Source organism: Mesoplodon densirostris, chromosome 2 (assembly GCF_025265405.1).
Source record: "Mesoplodon densirostris isolate mMesDen1 chromosome 2, mMesDen1 primary haplotype, whole genome shotgun sequence".
In the NCBI taxonomy this organism is placed as follows: domain Eukaryota; kingdom Metazoa; phylum Chordata; class Mammalia; order Artiodactyla; family Ziphiidae; genus Mesoplodon; species Mesoplodon densirostris.
Window position 1 is genome coordinate 124,832,144 of NC_082662.1, and position 16,839 is coordinate 124,848,982.

Sequence of the window (16,839 nt, forward strand, 5' to 3'; positions counted from 1 at the left end):
GTCGTTAATGAATTAGAGACTGTGGCATCACTAGTTAATAATGAGCTTGTTAAAAAAATAGAACTCAGGCCCACCAGACCTACTGAATCACCATCTGAACTTTTACAATCTCCCCAGTGTACTTGTGTACCCATGAATAGTTGAAAGGTACATTCCTACCTCGACGTGTCTTTTCTGTCTGAGAAATACACACATTTTATCCAATTTGATATAAATAAAACACTCAAAAATGCATATGCCTGTGTTGAAACCATCATTTTATCATTTCTTTTCCAGATAAGTATAGTCTCTATACTGGTTTTGTGGATCACATGCCACACTCCTTTCTTGTAGTTAGAAGTAAGGTAGAGAAGGTTTCTTTGTTAAAAAAAATTTTATATATATATATATATATATATATATATATATATATATATATATATAATTGGCTGTTGTAAACAGAGCTGCTATGAACATTGGGGAGCATGTATATCTTTGAATTAGAATTTCTTTTCTGGATATATGCCCAGGAGTGGGATTGCTGGATCATATGGTAGCTCTATTTTTAGTTTTTAAAGGAACCTCCATACGGTTTTCCATAGTGGCTGTGTGAATTAACATTCCCACCAACACTGGGCTAGGGCTCCCTTTTCTTCACATCCTGGCCAGTATTTGTTATTTGTAGATTTTTTTGATGAGAGCCATTCTGAGAGGTGGGAGAAAATCTCTCATTGTGGTTTTGATTTGCATTTCTCTGATGATTAGTGATGTTGAGCATCTTTTCATGTTCCTTTTGGCCATCTGTATATCTTCTTTGAAAAAATATCTATTTAGGTCTTCTGTGCATTTTTTTTTACTCTAGAATATGGAACACTTCATGAATTTGCATGTCACCCTTGCGCAGGGGCCATGCTAATCTTCTCTGTATTGTTACAGCTTTAGTATATGTGCTGCCAAAGTGAGCAGTCTTCTGCCCATTCTTTAATGAGGTTGTTTGCTTTTTGGCTATTGAGCTGTATAAGCTGTTAATATATTTTAGATGTTAACCCCTTATCAGTCATATCATTTGCAAATATTTTCTCCCATTCAGTAGGTTGTGTTTTCATTTTGTTGATGGTTTCCTTTGCTGTGCAAAAACTTCTAAGTTTAATTAGGTCCCATTGGGTTTTTTTTTTTTTTTTTTTTTTTGGCCATGCCACGCAGTGCGCCTAGTTCCCTGACCAGGGATCAAACCTGCAGCCCCTGCAGTGGAAGTGGGTAGTCTTAACCACTGGACCACCAGGGAAGTCCCCCATTGGTTTATTTTTTATTTTGTTTCTTTTGCTTAGCAGACAGAGCAAAAAAATATTGCTACGACTTATGTCAAAGAGTGTTTTGCCTGTGTTTTATCCTAGGAGTTTTATGGTTTCAGGACTTACATTTAGGGCTTTAATCCATTTTGAGTTTACATTTGTATATGGTGTGAGAAAATGTTCTAATTTCATTCTTTTACATGTAGCTATCCAGTTTTCCCAGCACCAGTTATTAAAGAAACTGTCTTTTCTCCATTGTATATCCTTGCCTCCTTGGTCATAGATTAATTGAACATAGGTGCATGGTTTTATATTTGGGCTCTCTGTTCTGTTCCACTGATCTATATGTCTGTTTTGTGCCAGTATCATGTTGTTTTGATTACTGCAGCTTTGTAGTGTAGTCTGAAGTCAGGGAGCATGATGCCTCTATCTTCATTCTTTCTTCTCAAGACAGCTTTGGCATTTGGGGATATTTTGTGGTTGCGTATAAATTTTAGAATTGTTTGCTCTAGTTCTGAGAACTGTCATGGCAATTTTGATACAGCTTGCACTAAATCTGTAGATTGCTTTGGGTAGGTATGGACTTTTTAACAGTATAATTTTTCCAATCCACGAACATGGGATATCATTCCATTTTTTAAAATCATCTTCAATTTCCTTCATCAATGTTTTATAGTTTCAGAGTATAGATCTTTCACCTCCTTGGTTAAGTTTATTCCTAGGTATTTTATTCTCTTTTTTGCAATTGTAAATGGGATTGTTTTCTTGAATTCTCCTTCTGATAGTTCTTTATTAGTATATAGAAAAGCAACAGATTTCTGTATATTAATCTTGTATCCTGCAAATTTACTGAATTCATTTAATAGCTCTAATAATCTTTTGGTGTAGAGTTCATGGTTTTCTATATATCAAATTATGTCATTTGCAAATAGTGACAGTTTTACATCTTCCCTTCCAATTTGGATGCCTTTTATTGATTTTCCTTGTCTGGTGGCTGTGGCTAGGACTTCCAATACTATGTTAATTAGCGGTGGTAACAGTGGACATCCTTGTCTTTTTCCTGATTTTAGAGGAAAGGTTTTCAGCTTTTCACCAGTGAGTACAATGTTAGCTGTGGATTTGTCATAAATGGCATTTATTATGTTGTGATGTGTCCCCTTTAAACCCACCTGATGAGAGTTTTTATCATGAATGTAAAGCTGGTTTAGTGATGCTGAACTCTTTTAACTTTTGCTTGTCTATGAAACCCTATCTCTCCTTTAAATCTGAATTATAGCCTTGCTGGATACAGTATTCTTGGTTGCAGGGTTTTTTCCTTTCATCGTTTAAAATATATCATGCCACTCCCTTCTGGCTAGCAAAGTTTCTGCTGAAAAGTTAGCTAATAGCCATATGGGAGTTCTCTTGTATGTAACTTGTTGCTATTCTCTTTCTGCTTTTAAGAGTCTCTCTTTATCTTTAATTTTTGCCATTTTAATTACCATGTGTCTTGCTGTAGATATCTTTGGGATCATCTTGTTTCTGACTCTCTTTGCTTCCTGGACTTGAATGTCTATTTCCTCTCCCAGGTTAGAGAAGTTTTCAGCTATTGTTTCTTCAAATAAGTTCTCTGACCTTTTCTCTCTCTCTTCTCCTCCTTCCGGGACCCCTATAATGCAAATGTTAATATGGTTGATGTTGTTCCAGAGGTCTCTTAAACTGTCCTCCTTTAAAAAATTCTTTTTTCTTTTTATGTTCAGCTTTGGTGATTTCCACTACTCTCTCTTCCAGTTTGCTGATCTGTTCCTCTGTATCATCTAATCTACTGTTGATTCCTTCTAGTGTATTTTTTTCATTTCAGTTATTGTATTCTTCAGCTCTGTTTGGTTCTTTTGTATATTTTCTAAATCTTTGTTAAAATTCTCATTGTGTTACTCCATTCTTCTTCCGATTTCTTTGAACATCTTTATGATCATTACTTAGAACTCTTTATTGGGTAGGTTGCTTATCTCCATTTCATTTTGTTCTTCTTTTTTATCTTTGTTTCCTCATTTGGAACATATTTCTTTGTTGTCTTATCTTGACTAATTTGCTTTTTTTTTTTTTTTCCCAGTACGCAGGCCTCTCACTGTTGTGGCCTCTGCCGTTGGGGAGCATAGGCTCCGGACGCGCAGGCTCAGCAGCCATGGCTCACGGGCCCAGCCGCTCCACGGAATGTGGGATCTTCCAGGACCGGGGCACGAACTCGTGTCCCCTGCATCGGCAGGCAGACTCTCAACCGCTGTGCCACCAGGGGAGCCCAACTAATTTGCTTTATTATTTCTATATATTTGGTAGAAATATATGGTTACTTCTCCCAATCTTGGAGAAGTGGCTTTTTGTAGGAGACGTCCTACATGTCCCAGCAGTGCCCTCCCCTCTGATCACCAGAGCTATAGGCTATAGGGATGCCTCCTATACTGGCTGTGTGGGCCCTTCTGTTGTAGTGGGATGACTACTGTGGGTGGTCTTATAGGCATGGCTGGCCCCCAGTCTGGTTGGTTGCCAGGTCCTGCCTTTTGTAGAGGTTGCCAGCCACTTATGGTTGGGGCTGGGTTATGAGGTGGCTAGCTGTGGAGCCCCAGGGGTTCTGGGGCTAGTCCTGGCCCACTGGTGGGTGGAGCTGGGCCCTGGGGTGGCTGTTTGCAAGGCCAGGGATCTCAGACCTACTCTTGCCTGCTTGCCTGCTGGTGGGTGGTGCTGGCTCCTGACATGGCTGGCGGTGGGGCCTATGGTGTCCCAACTCTGGTGTTGGCCCACTGGTGAGTGGGGCTGGATCCTGAGGCAGATCTAGAGATGCCCAAGTTTCTCAGAACTGCTGTTGGCTTGCTGGTGGACGGGGTTGGGGCTCAGGGGGGTCCTAGGGCTAGTGCTGGCCTGATGGCTGCAGAGTCCTACAGGTCCCACAGTTGTTGACCTGCTGGTGAGTGAGGCTGTGTCCTGGGGTCTCTGGTTGTATGGTCCTGGGGATCCTGGAGCTGGTTTTGGCCCACTGGTGGGCAGGGTGGGGGCCTAGTGATTCCTGGATTTGGTATCAACCCGCTGGTGGGCAGGGCTGGGTCCTGGGCCCTCTGGTGGACAGGGCTGAGTCCCCTAGCACCTGGGGGCTCAGGGGGTCCTTAGGCAGCAGCCTGCTGATGTATGGGGCTGTGCCCCCTTCCACTACCTGCTTGGCCTGAGGTATCCTAGGACTGGTGCTGACTGGCTGGTGGGCGGGCCCAGGTCCCAGCACTAGGACACTAGAGGGAGGACTCCAAAATGTGCTTGTCAGCACCAGTGTCCTCTTGGTAGAACAGACCCCCCAAATGGCTGCCCCAGCACCTATGTCCCCCAGTGAGCTCCAGTTGCCTCCTTCCTCTCCAGGAGGCTCTCCAAGGTCAGCAGGTGGGTCTGATCCAGACTCCTTTCAAATTAGTGTTTCTGCCCTGGGTCTCTAAATGTGTGAGATTTTGGGTACATCCTTTAAGAGTGAAGTCTACGTTTCCCACAGCCCTTTAGCTCTCCTGAAAGTAAGCCCAGCTGACCTTCAAAGCCAAACGTTCTGGAAGTTTGTCTTCCCAGTGCAGGACTCCCAGGCTAGGGTGCTTGATGTGGGGCTGAGACCCCTTGTTCCTTGGCGAGAACCCCTGCAATAGTAATTATCTTCCTGTTTGTGAGTTGCTCACCTGGGGTTATAGGTCTTGATTATACTGTGTCTCCACCCCTCCTACCCATCTTGTTGTGGTGGTTCCCTCTTTATATCTTTAGTTGTAGAAGATCTTTTCTACTCGTCTTCAGGTCTTCCTCATCGATAATTGCCCTATAAATAGTTCTAATTTGGGGCTTCCCTGGTGGTGCAGTGGTTGAGAATCTGCCTGCCAGTGCAAGGGACATGGGTTTGAGCCCTGGTCTGGGAAGATCCCACATGCCGCGGAGCAACTGGGCCCGTGAGCCACAACTACTGAGCCTGTGCGTCTGGAGCCTATGCACTGCAATGAGAGGCCTGTGCACCACGATGAAGAGTGGCCCACACTCACCGCAACTAGAGAAAGCCCTCACACAGAAACAAAGACCCAGCACAGCCATAAATAAATAAATAAATTTATTATTTTTTTAAAGTTCTAATTTTGGTGTGCTCATGGGAGGAGGTGAGCTCAGGGACTTCCTACTCCTCCATGTTGGCCACTCCTCCTGGTAACCCTCACTTACTGAAGGGACAGACAGTGCCAGGCTCTTGTCCTAGATTTTCTGCTCATTGGGTGTGAACACACAAGTTTATTATCTTATAGTTCAGTAGGTTAAAAGTCCAACACAGATCTCACTGGGCTAAAAGCAAGGTGTCAGGAGGGATGTTTTGCTTTCTGGAAGCTTGAGGGGACAGTATGTTTCCTTGCTCTTTCAAGCTTCTAGAGCCACCAACATTCCTTGGCTCATGGCCATCTTCAAAGTCATCCACATAGCATCCCTCTGACCCTGCTTCCATCACCATCTCTCTTTCTCTGACCCCCTCTTCTGCCTCCCTCTTCCACATTTAAGGGCTATGTGATTACACCGGGCCTATCTGGATAATACAAGCTAATCTCCCTATTTTAAGGTCAGCTGATAAGCAAACTTAATTCCTCTTTGCCATAAGGTAACATATTCACAGGTTCCAGCGACTGGGACATGGACACCTTTGAGGGTCATTCTTCTGTGTACAACAAGCCCAAACCTTCATTTCTCCTGGGAGGGTCTGTTTTCTAACTCCATCATTTCTTCTAAGTCATTTCCTGGGATCCAGCAATGCTGAAGTAAATAGGTCAGGAATGAATGTAGTGCTCTTGAAGGACCTCACCAAAGCTAAGTTTGATGAGAGTGTTATTGGTCTTGGGTACCCAAAATCCAGCCCATCAGAGACAGCATGCTGGGAAAAATCATAGAAATGAATCGTTAGAGCAGCAGATGGAATCAAATATTGGCGACCTACCTTTGTGTTTCCAGGTGTAGATTTGGTCAAAAGCCAAGTTTATCAATAGGAAATTCCAAATGGAGGAACTTTACCCGCGTTTTCTGGATGGAGAAGATAGCCATGTAGCTCAGGAAGATGACCCTTTCTGGGATCCTGCTGAGGTCATCCACTTGGGCTCAGCTCACATCTGGCTCCAGTCACTTGCCTACTGCATGAAGTTCGAAGAGCAAGTGGAGTTTCTGAACTGTGACAGGCTAGAAGATGCAGTGCTGCATATCCACATGGGCCCCTGCTCCCCGACAGGACAGTGGGTATCTCCTCCGCCACCCTGTCTAGTTCTGGGTCGGTCACACAGAAAACTCATAGCACACCTGAGTTCTCCTGGAGGGGGGTGGTCAGCTTGGTACCCTGAAGAGGTCATTCGTGAGGCAAATGAATGAACTCGTTCATTCATAATTTGGCTTTATCAAATCTGATTTTGCCATGGCAGCCAAAGCAGCTGACCTGGAATACTTAAAATCCCATGTCCAGCAGCCTTTGAGCAGCCCAGCACTGCCCTAGGGGACCAAAGGAGTGAGGAGGATATCCTGCAAAGAGGCAGGAGTATAGTAGAAGGAAACGTGGACATGAACCAAAAGACCTGGTTGGTAGAGAAGCCAAGGGTGCTGTAGGACCTTCTACTCACAGCCACCCGCACCCCCCCACCCTTGCCCGGAGCGCCCGTGAGGTCTGGCACCCACCACACCCACTTGCTCTTTCCAGTGCTCATCCTCATCCCTGCTGATAAGGCCCAAGAGCCAGAAGCAGAAAGCTCATTTTGTAGCTCAGCCTATCTCCCTGCACAGAGTCTGGTAATTTCTTTGTTCCTTTTCTCAAGGAAGGAACTGTGGTGTCTTTGTTTCCTTATGTGGCCTCATTCTGAGCTGTTATCCAACCTTTGTTTTAACTCCACTCCATTACCTTTACTGTCTGTCCCCTCAGGGTGTCTCAGCTGTTTTCTCTCTTTGGGCCAAAGGCAGTTAAGGGAGTTTTTACAAAAGCTAAAGTCTCTTAGCAATTCTAAGCAAAGAGGCTGGCAGGAGGTCTGGTCTGGGTGCCAGGGTCCTCATGGGTACCTGATGCAATCTTTTTCTCTTTCTGAAGAGGAAACAGGCTGAAGAAGGGAGCAAGAAAACTGTGAAGTGCTGTGACTAAAAGACCAAGATGACCACTGACTCACTGTCTTTACTGGGACTCTAAGCAAACTTCTTGGTCATTTTGCTACCTCGGGCTTCTAGGCTGCCTGATGGTTATATTTCCCACTCTGAATCAATAAAGTAGCATTCTAGTTTACAGGTTTCAATCTTTGTGAGCTCATTGATGTGAGAGAGGTCCCCTATTTGAAAGCTGTCCCTATTGGGTTCTGAGCCTGAGGGCCTGGGGTTGACCCTAGACCGTGAGGAGTTCACCGAGGTAAATGACACCCGGAGAGGCTGCACCTGGGCAGCCAGCTGGCTTCCTCTGGGTGGTAGCCCCTCTATCCCACTGGGAACCTACCTAAATCTTCAATGCTAGTTTGGCACCCACATGTGGGTGCATTTACTGCAAGAAGCTGTTATATTCCTGTCTCCTCCTTGAGACAGTCCATATCTTACCTTGAAGTACTAGAGCATGGAGTGGGCTGTTGTTATATGTCTCTTGAATGAATGAATTCTACTGCTGGTAACATTACCCATCCTTCCTTCAGAGAATGTGGCCATCTCTTAGGAGTCTATGTAATTCCCATTGACATCACAGTCCTAACTTGCTTGGACCCAGGCTAACCTGTGACAATGTTTACCTCCTCTGTTTGTAGAGCACGTGGTGAGCAGGATGTGGTTATTGACCCACTGGAGCTGCTGGGCAAGAGAATGGATTTCCAGATTCGCATTGTGCGGTGCCTTGGCACCAAGTGGCTAAAGGAAGATGCAGAGCGGGGTGTTCAGATGGGGTACCAGCCTGCCCCGCAGAGCTGCTGAACACGAACTGCCCACTTTGTGGGCCCTGGTGGGAGGGAGTCTTTCCTCAAGTTTTAAGAATGAGCTATCATGTCATTTTCTTAAGTTTTTTTGCCTGTTCAACCCCCAAATGACTATTTCCTCCAACTGTTTAACAGACAGATAAGCCGCATGCCCCTCCAGGTCAGTGGAATGTGATCAGTGCGTACTGATCCTCCTAAGTAATTGAAGCAAAGAGTCAGAAATTTTAATTATCAGAAAGACTATCCAGTAAAACTGTGTTATCTAAGTAGGACGACTGGGTTTATTTTATTTAGTTGGAAACAAAAGGACTGTATTACAATATGGCAGAGGCACCAGATATGCTTAAACTAATTAAGCTAAAAGGATATTAAAAGATAAAGCAATAAAAAAGGCAGGCTTGGAAGGGCAAAAACAAACTGCAACCTCATGTGGAAAATTAACAATTTTAGATTATCTAAGTGTAAAGTATTTATCAAAATCCTTTTCTCTTTTTGTTAGACATTTAATATTATCTATGTAATGATGATACCCACATTGAATAGCTGAGATGTTGGAGGTGGCAATCACAAGAATCAATTATAGGTCACCTTTTATCACCTAACCAAAGCAGGCTATAATTCTTTGGCTCACCTGATACTTTTCTTTACAAATGTATCCCTTATGGTTTTAAGTTATGTTTTCTGTTCTTGCCTCAGGTACAGAATTTACGATCTTCCAAACACTTTACATACCAAGCCTGTATGGAAAATTCTGAATCCCCAAATTGAAGAGACTGTCCAATTTACAGCCTTAAATGCATCTCAGGAGTTTCTGAATTATTTACAGACAAATGCTCTCATTGTTGATTTATGGGGCCTTCAAGGTACCACGTTTACTTCCTCTTTTGCATGGTGCATTCCTCAGTCAGATAGCATGTCTGTATACCTAGGGCTGCAGAGGAGGGAGATGGAGGGAGGTGGTCATGGTCTTGACAGCAGTGGCCAAGAGCTATCGTCCCTTGGGCCTCTGGGTTTTAGCCCACAGGTGATCATATGGCTTAAATCTCCTCACACAACAGGGGGGCTGGACAACTGAGACATTTCTTTCCTTGATGGTGTCTCCTCCACACTACAGAAGGCTGTGCCGAACTGAGCTGCTCTCAGCCAGGCCTCATGGTCACAGGTGAAGGCCACATCGTGGTGGACACCAAGAAAATATCCGCTGTGATGGATAAGGGCCAGGTGTGTATACTTAAGTGACATTAAAAATAGTTGTCACAGATGACTAAAAATATCTCCGATGACAGTTGCTTGGGGATCATCAGTGTTCCTTCCCATTAAAAAACCTTTTTCTTGATTTATTCCTGTGAACCCTGAGGGTATTAAACCTTGGTCACCACACCCCTCCACCCCACGTAGTTTTCACATGGTAGGAACAACTGCCAGTCTCCAAGGGTATGCAAATAATCCAGCAAAAGGCTAAACTGACCTGTTTTTTGTAGACTACATCAAACCAGATACCAGAACTTTATCTGAAACTGCTCAAGGTTGAACAGGAGACAGAACTGCTCAGAAGCATTAACAGAGTGCTCAGAGAGGAACATGTGTTTCTTAAAGAATCTCTTGAGAAAACTGGTTCTAGTCAACAAGGTAAGAGGCCGCTCCAGTCTTGGTGTTTAGCTTTTCTCTAAACTCCTACATTTGTGATGTGTATTTTCTTTCTAAGAAATGAGATTTTAAATGAGTTAGTATCTTGTTTCAGTTTAAAAAAAGAGGGGGAACTTTTTCTCCTTTTTCCTTGTAAGATTTCTTTGAATGGGTCCAAATTGGTGCCTGATAAATGCTGATGTAGTAAAATGCACCAAGATAATTAAATATATAAATATCTGGATAAATAAACAGATGAATAAATAAATGTTATCTTTCAAACTCAGCACATAAGCCTTCCAATACCCTGAAGTTAACTGGGATGACAGCACAATTGCCAGCAGCCAGAGAGATTAATCAGATGCACACCCAGCAAGCCAGCTATGACAGAGAATTTGCCAAAGCTCTTAAGGTGTTCTACCAAAGCATGAATGTGGCAAGAGGGCAGTTTCTCAAATTGAGACATTATAAACCTCTTGTAAGTAACCAGAATCCTGGGAGCAAAAGGAATTTCTTTCCATTAAATGCAACTGTTTGATAGAACTGCATTTCCCGAGCGTGGGGACATGCGTGTGTTTAAACCGAAGAGCAGGCTGAGGCCTAGAACACTGTGAGTCTGCTGCTTTCGGGGCTCCACCCATCTTTGCTCCCATTTTTACTTTAGTGTACATCTGGCTGGTTCAAGGCAGCCATGGCCACTGCAGCACTGATATTCCTTCACTTTATTATGTACAGAGTATCTCAGAAATGCAAGTTCACTTTATCATTATAAAACCAAATAAATATAATTCATCACATTAAGATATTATAGGAGAAAAATCATGATTACTTCAATATATACAAAAAAAGCATGTGATAAAATTCAGCATCCTACCACGATAAAAACTTTTAGCAAACTAGAAATAAAATGGACATGACTTAATCTGATACAGGCAATCTTAAACGAACACACAGTAAGCATAATCTTAACGGTAAATCACCGATGCCAGCTATCTTCACTTCTGTTTTGACATTGTACTTTAGGTTCTAGCCAGTGCAGCAAGCCCAGAAATAAAAGGTATAAGGATTGGAAAGGAAAAAAAAGGTAATAATAATAATAGTATACATTTATGTAATACTAAGTGCTTTTACCTTTACTGACTCAATTCTCGCAACAACCTGATGGGTAGGTACTATCATTAGGTTTATTATACAGTTGATGGATCTAAGGCACAAGAGAGGTTAAGTAACTTATGTAAGGACACACAACTAGTAAGTGTCAGGGCCAAGCTCTAAACCCAGGGCTGCTCCATGGTCTATACTCTTTCCCACTACACCATGATGCCTCTAGTATTATTTGCAGATGACATGTTTATGTAAATAGAAAATCCAAAAGAATTTATAAATTACAAGGTTGCTGGATACAAAAATCAATATTTAAAAATTAATTATGTTTGAATATAACAGCAATAGAACAAAATTTTTAAAATGAAAGATAGCATTTATAATTGCATCAAATGTAAGAAGTACTTAGGCCTATAGCTAACATAAAGTATGGACTTCTATGGAGAAAATTTTAAAGCTTGTCTGAGAGATGTTAAAGATGATCTAAAGAAATGGAGAAACATGCCATGGCTCCATGGTTTGGAAGATTTGCTACTGTAAATCTGTCAAGTCTCTTGAGATTCAATATAATCCCAATAAAATGTAATGGAATCTGACAACACGATCCTACAATTTAGATGGAATCGCACAAGCAAAGATTAGCCGAGAAAATCCAAGGCTCAAAAACATGGTAGAGAACTTGCCCTACTGTATATCAAGGCTTATTTTAATGCTATTGTAATAGAGGGTAAGGTATTGCCCAAATGTAGGTAAGATAACCAAAGGAAAAGAAGGCCAAGAAATAGATTCACTCAGAATTAGAGACTTGATATATGACCGAGGTGGAACCAAAGATGCGTGTGGCAAGGATGGATTTTTCAATAAACAGTGTTCAGAGCATTCAGAATACACATGAAGATAAACGAAATTGGAGTCTTATCTAAAACTATACCTAGAAGTCAATTTTAGGTGAGAATTAAAGACCTATACATGAAAGGTAAACCCCTAACGCTTACAGAAGATACTTTAGGAGACGTCTTCATGACCTCATGGTGGAAAAGGATTTAAACATGACAAGAAAAATACCTAGATTTAAAGAAAAAATTGATAGACTCACCTACATTAAAATTGTGAAGTTTGGTCCAGAAACCAAAACAAAGTCGAAAGGGATAGGAAAAATCATTTGCAACACATTTAATATATAATGAGCTAATATCCAAAATAAAGAACTACTACAAACCAAAAAGAAAAACAGAGATAGATTCTGACCCAGTAGGAAAAAATGGTCAGAAGATCCGAACAGGAACTTCACAAAAGAGGAAACCAAAAAGGCCAATAAATATATGAGAAAGTGCTTAACTTCTTTAACAATTTGGGAAACACTAATTGAAACCAGTGATATGCTAGTATAAAGTAACCATACTGGCAAAAATTTCCATCTGAAAATATCAAGTTTTGGTAAAGCTATGAAGCAACAGAAACTTTCATGTCACGTTGGAAGGAGTATAAATCGGTACAACCACTTAAAAAACTGTTTGCCGTTTATCTAATAAAAGTCAAAGATGCATCTACCCTGTAAGCCTGCAACTCAACTGCTCTTCTCCAGAGTAAACTGGTTCTGCACTTCTCTGCACCTTAATGCCCTGAGGCAGAGGTTCTCAAAGTGTGGTCTTCTCACCAGCAGCTTCAGCATCATCTGGGATCTTGTTAGAAATGCAAATTCCAGGGTCCCCTCCCAGACCTGCTGAACCAAAATCTCTGGGTGTGAGGTCCAGTAATCTGTGCTTTAACAAGTCCTCCAGATGATTCTGCCTTAAATTCAAGTTTGAGAACCACCTTTCTAGGCATCCTACATATGTAATGAATTTTCTCTCCTACCTATCTAGAATGGTACTAGTTAGACACCATTCTTGAGAGAACTGGGAAAATAGTCACTCAAGTCATTTTCTGTTCTGTAGTTCAGATGACGGACCAGCTGAAAAATTCTGTAGGAACCCAAGCATTCGTGCACTGGCTGTATTTTAACAACATCTTCCATAATAGCCCCCAAATGGAAACATCTTAATGTACACCCACAGAAGATAAGTAATTTATGGCACAAATGGCCAAAAGACAGGCAAAATATACTGTTTAGGGCTGCATTCTAGGTGGCGAGAAAATGATTATCACACAATTTAGGTTAGTGGTTGCTGCTGGGGGTAGAGAAATGGGTGTGATCAGGAGGCACTCGAGACGCAGTGTGTTTTCTTGAGCAGGTATGTTCACTTTAACTGTACCTATGCATACACTTTGGGTAGTCTTTTGTCTGTACACCTCACAATAAAAAAGAAGGAAAAACCAGTGTGATAAACACACTAAAAATAAAGTTATAAGCCACAACCTGGGAGAATCTATGTGTATTATTTATCATCAAAGATTAGTATCCAGAAAATACAAACAACTACATACTTTTTTTAAAATAAATTTATTTATTTTTGGCTGCGTTGGGTCTTCGTTGCTGCACGCAGGCTTTCTCTAGTTGCCACAAGTGGGAGCTACTCTTTGTTGCCGTGCGCGGGCTTCTCATTGCAGTGGCTTCTCTTGCTGCAGAGCACCGGCTCTAGAGCGCAGGCTCAGTAGTTGTGGCGCACGGGCTTAGTTGCTCCGCAGCATGTGGGATCTTCCCGCACCAGGGCTCGAACCCGTATCCCCTGCATCGGCAGGCGGATTCTTAACCACTGCGCCATCAGGGAAGTCCCTACATACTTTTAAAATAAGAGAAAGACAACTCTTTCTCTTTGTAGGAAAACACACTGGAAAAAATGGCCAAAGTATCTGAGCAGGCATTTCACTAATAATCAGGGAAACAGAAACTAAAACGAGATGCCACAACACACTATCGGCCCCCTGCCTGCTCGCATCTCTGTGAGCACCGTCACCTCCTCCACCGTTGCTCACTGGCGCTCTGGCCCACAGTGGGCCCCTGCAATCCCTGCTCAGGGATACCTGCTCCTATGGGGCAGGGGACACATCAGCCAACTCTCAGTGGGAGAATCCCCACCCAACATGGCCCTGTGCAAACCTCAGAACTTCTACAGTATTAAAAGAATATATACCATACCAATCTCAAATATTTGGATTATCTCACCAATGTTCCCTGTTGGCAGTAAGTAAAGGGTCATTTAGGCAGCCTTCCTGAAACAGGACATGCTCCTAGGTGATTTGTCGTCTCTGGTAGCAGCTTTCAAATGCAGCTTTCTGGCCCAAAGGGAGAACTCGCTGGGCACCCCACTCATGTACACACACAGTACTTTTACTGTAATGAAGTGAGTCCACTAATATTGAAACCGAGCAGGATGCTGCGGGGCCCTCCTGGGTACAAAATCCCCTCTGTGTCCCCCATTTCTTGTTTATAGAAAGTCTTTCATCTCCTAGACCTTCCCTGAGTTCCAAAGAGCAGATTCAAGCCGTTATTAACTAGGCGAGTGAGGGAATGCAGAAACAACGGAAAAGCAAGCCCAACATAATCTTTTCCATGATTGTTAGCTTAAAGTAATGCCTTGACTTATGACCCCAAACTGTGGAGATAATGTCCTGTGATTTCAACTGGCTGGCCCCAAGTGGACTTAAAACTGGTGACACTGGGAAGGTCAATTAAGAACTGAAACTCCTGAACCATCACGAAGTAAATAACAAAATGCCTCAACCATTGCTTTTGCTTTCTCCTAAAAAGAAGTTAAGGGATCACAAGACCATGATTTACTAGTTTGCTTTGCAGGAACACACAGATCAATCACATTCACCAATGACAGACACAACGAGTCCCAAGACAGTGCTGGGAAGTCTGCAATTGAAGTCTTACAGGAAAGCTGAAATCATAAAGACGCCCTCCCCTTTACTTGTTTTTTTAAAAACCCTGCACCCCTGGCCAGCCAGCAAGATGGATTTGAGACGAGTCTAGGTCTCCCATCTTTGGGGTTGGTGCCTCCTTGACTAATACAAGTTTCTCTGCTCCAAACTCCACCATTTCAGTTTGGCCTCACTGTGCGTCGGGCAAACGAACTTGGGTTTGACAACAATATTGTTCTTTTCTTTATTTTTAGGAAGACGATCAAATGCTTCGACCATTTGTACACCAGCAGTCACAAATGTTAAAGGACTTTGGGGACCTACTTGAATCCAGCTTGTAGAAACTGAAAAATGATGTTGCTCTTATAGTGAAAAAGAAGAGAGAATGTTTATTGCATATGGAATAGTGAGGATACACCAACTGAAAACATTTGAGCTTTGAGTTGTAAAGATTATCTGTGCAGCTAGTAAGCTTAATTAACTTGGCTCTCAGAGCTGAATTGTGGACTCAACCTAGTCAACCCATTTCCCACTCACTCAACCTATTATACCACTTTTAAGCAAAACTCTTCTTCAATTTGATTTAAAATCATGTAAAAATGAATCCATAACCAGGGTGAAGGTGAGGTGGGAAATATGAAAGGTGAATGGTCAGCCCTCTGAGCTCTGGGATTGAATGCCTGGGGCTGAATCCATCACTAATCAATTGTGTGGTTTGGGGAAAACGACTTCCCCTCTCTAAGTCTCTTTCCTTATCTGTTACAGGGGAATGGTAACAGTACTTACTGCAGATGGTTAACAAATATAAAAGAATATAAAGAACTTAGAATGTGCTTGGCACACAGAAGGAATTGATAAACAACTGCTGTTAATATTTTCAAGATCAACAGCTCCAAACTTCAAATAAAAGCTCTTTTGATAAGTTTCTTGCTGTCTCACCTAGAGAATGGTTATTTCATGCCCCTCATTTTGTATCATTGTTCTGAACAAATTTGATATTCTACCTCCACTTATTTTCTGTCTTCATAGGTTTATTTGAAATAGGTTCAATTCATTAAGCATCGTTAGTGCCTGTACTGTGGGACCCATTCAGTGCAAGGGCCTGGGGTGGCAGAGATTAAGATTTACTATGACATCTGCTGGGAATTAGTCAATCTCGAAGAGATCTTGATTCCACAAAGAACTGATTGATGAGTCTTAGTTAAGGACCCACGGGCACTGAGTGCTCTGGGGAAAGGCTTGTAAAGAAAACTTTTGCGGCCTCAGACAGACTAACAATAGCAGCAATAACAGAGACTTGTCCACTGCTTACTGTGTGCCAGGCACTAATTTAAGTGCTAAACATCTGTGAGCTCATTTAATTTTCACCATAATTCTATGAATTTGGCCCTATTACTTTCCCCATTTTGAGGCTTTAAGGTTAAAAAAACGAGGCTTGTCCAGGCCACTCTAAGCAGTGGGCTGACTCTGGGACTGCATTCCTAACCAAAGGCCTGGGGTCTTAATATGCAGGACTGTCCCAAGGAGCAGTTTGACTGATTTGCATAAGAACAGGAAGGAGGCAATAGAGGTGACAACTCCAATACTTGCTCCCTAAAATATAAAGTTAGGGGCACTGAAACTCTACTGGCAGGAGACGCTATCAAGGGCTCCAAGAGGAGTCTCCCTGGGAAGGCAGAGGCATCTGGGCTGGTGACTTCAGCTTACTACCAGGACCCAAGGTCTTATGGGAGGGGCTTGGGTTTTGCCTGTAGCTCAGGTCCTGGCTGAATGTATGCACATGAACTAAAAAATAACCTGTAACCTTGGAGCCCAAGTGTGGAGCTCCATGTTGGTGATGGCAGGGACAAGAGTCAGCAAAGCATCACAGAATCCAGGAAAGCCTTTGTCCTTGAGGCAGGATAGCAGTGAGGCCATGGGAAGCAGGAACGACTTCTACCTCTTGGACTGAGACTTAAAGTTCTTGGACAATTTGCTTGAGGCAAGTAAATATACTTTCTGCAAGTGAGCAGGTGGAGCCTTGGAGGGTTAGAAAGAATATCAGGATGAGACACTTGTAACTCAAGCTGGAGGACAGGGTCACACAG

The 16,839-nt window shown here is 42.6% G+C and overlaps 1 non-coding gene across 1 annotated transcript; it reads right to left on the reverse strand.

Annotated features, from left to right (window-relative positions):
* Positions 1-838: 838 nt before the first annotated feature.
* On the reverse strand, positions 839-945 carry LOC132484703 (U6 spliceosomal RNA). Its single transcript, XR_009531265.1, has one exon. It is a non-coding gene; the product is annotated as a U6 spliceosomal RNA (small nuclear RNA).
* Between the last annotated feature and the right edge of the window lie 15,894 nt (positions 946-16,839).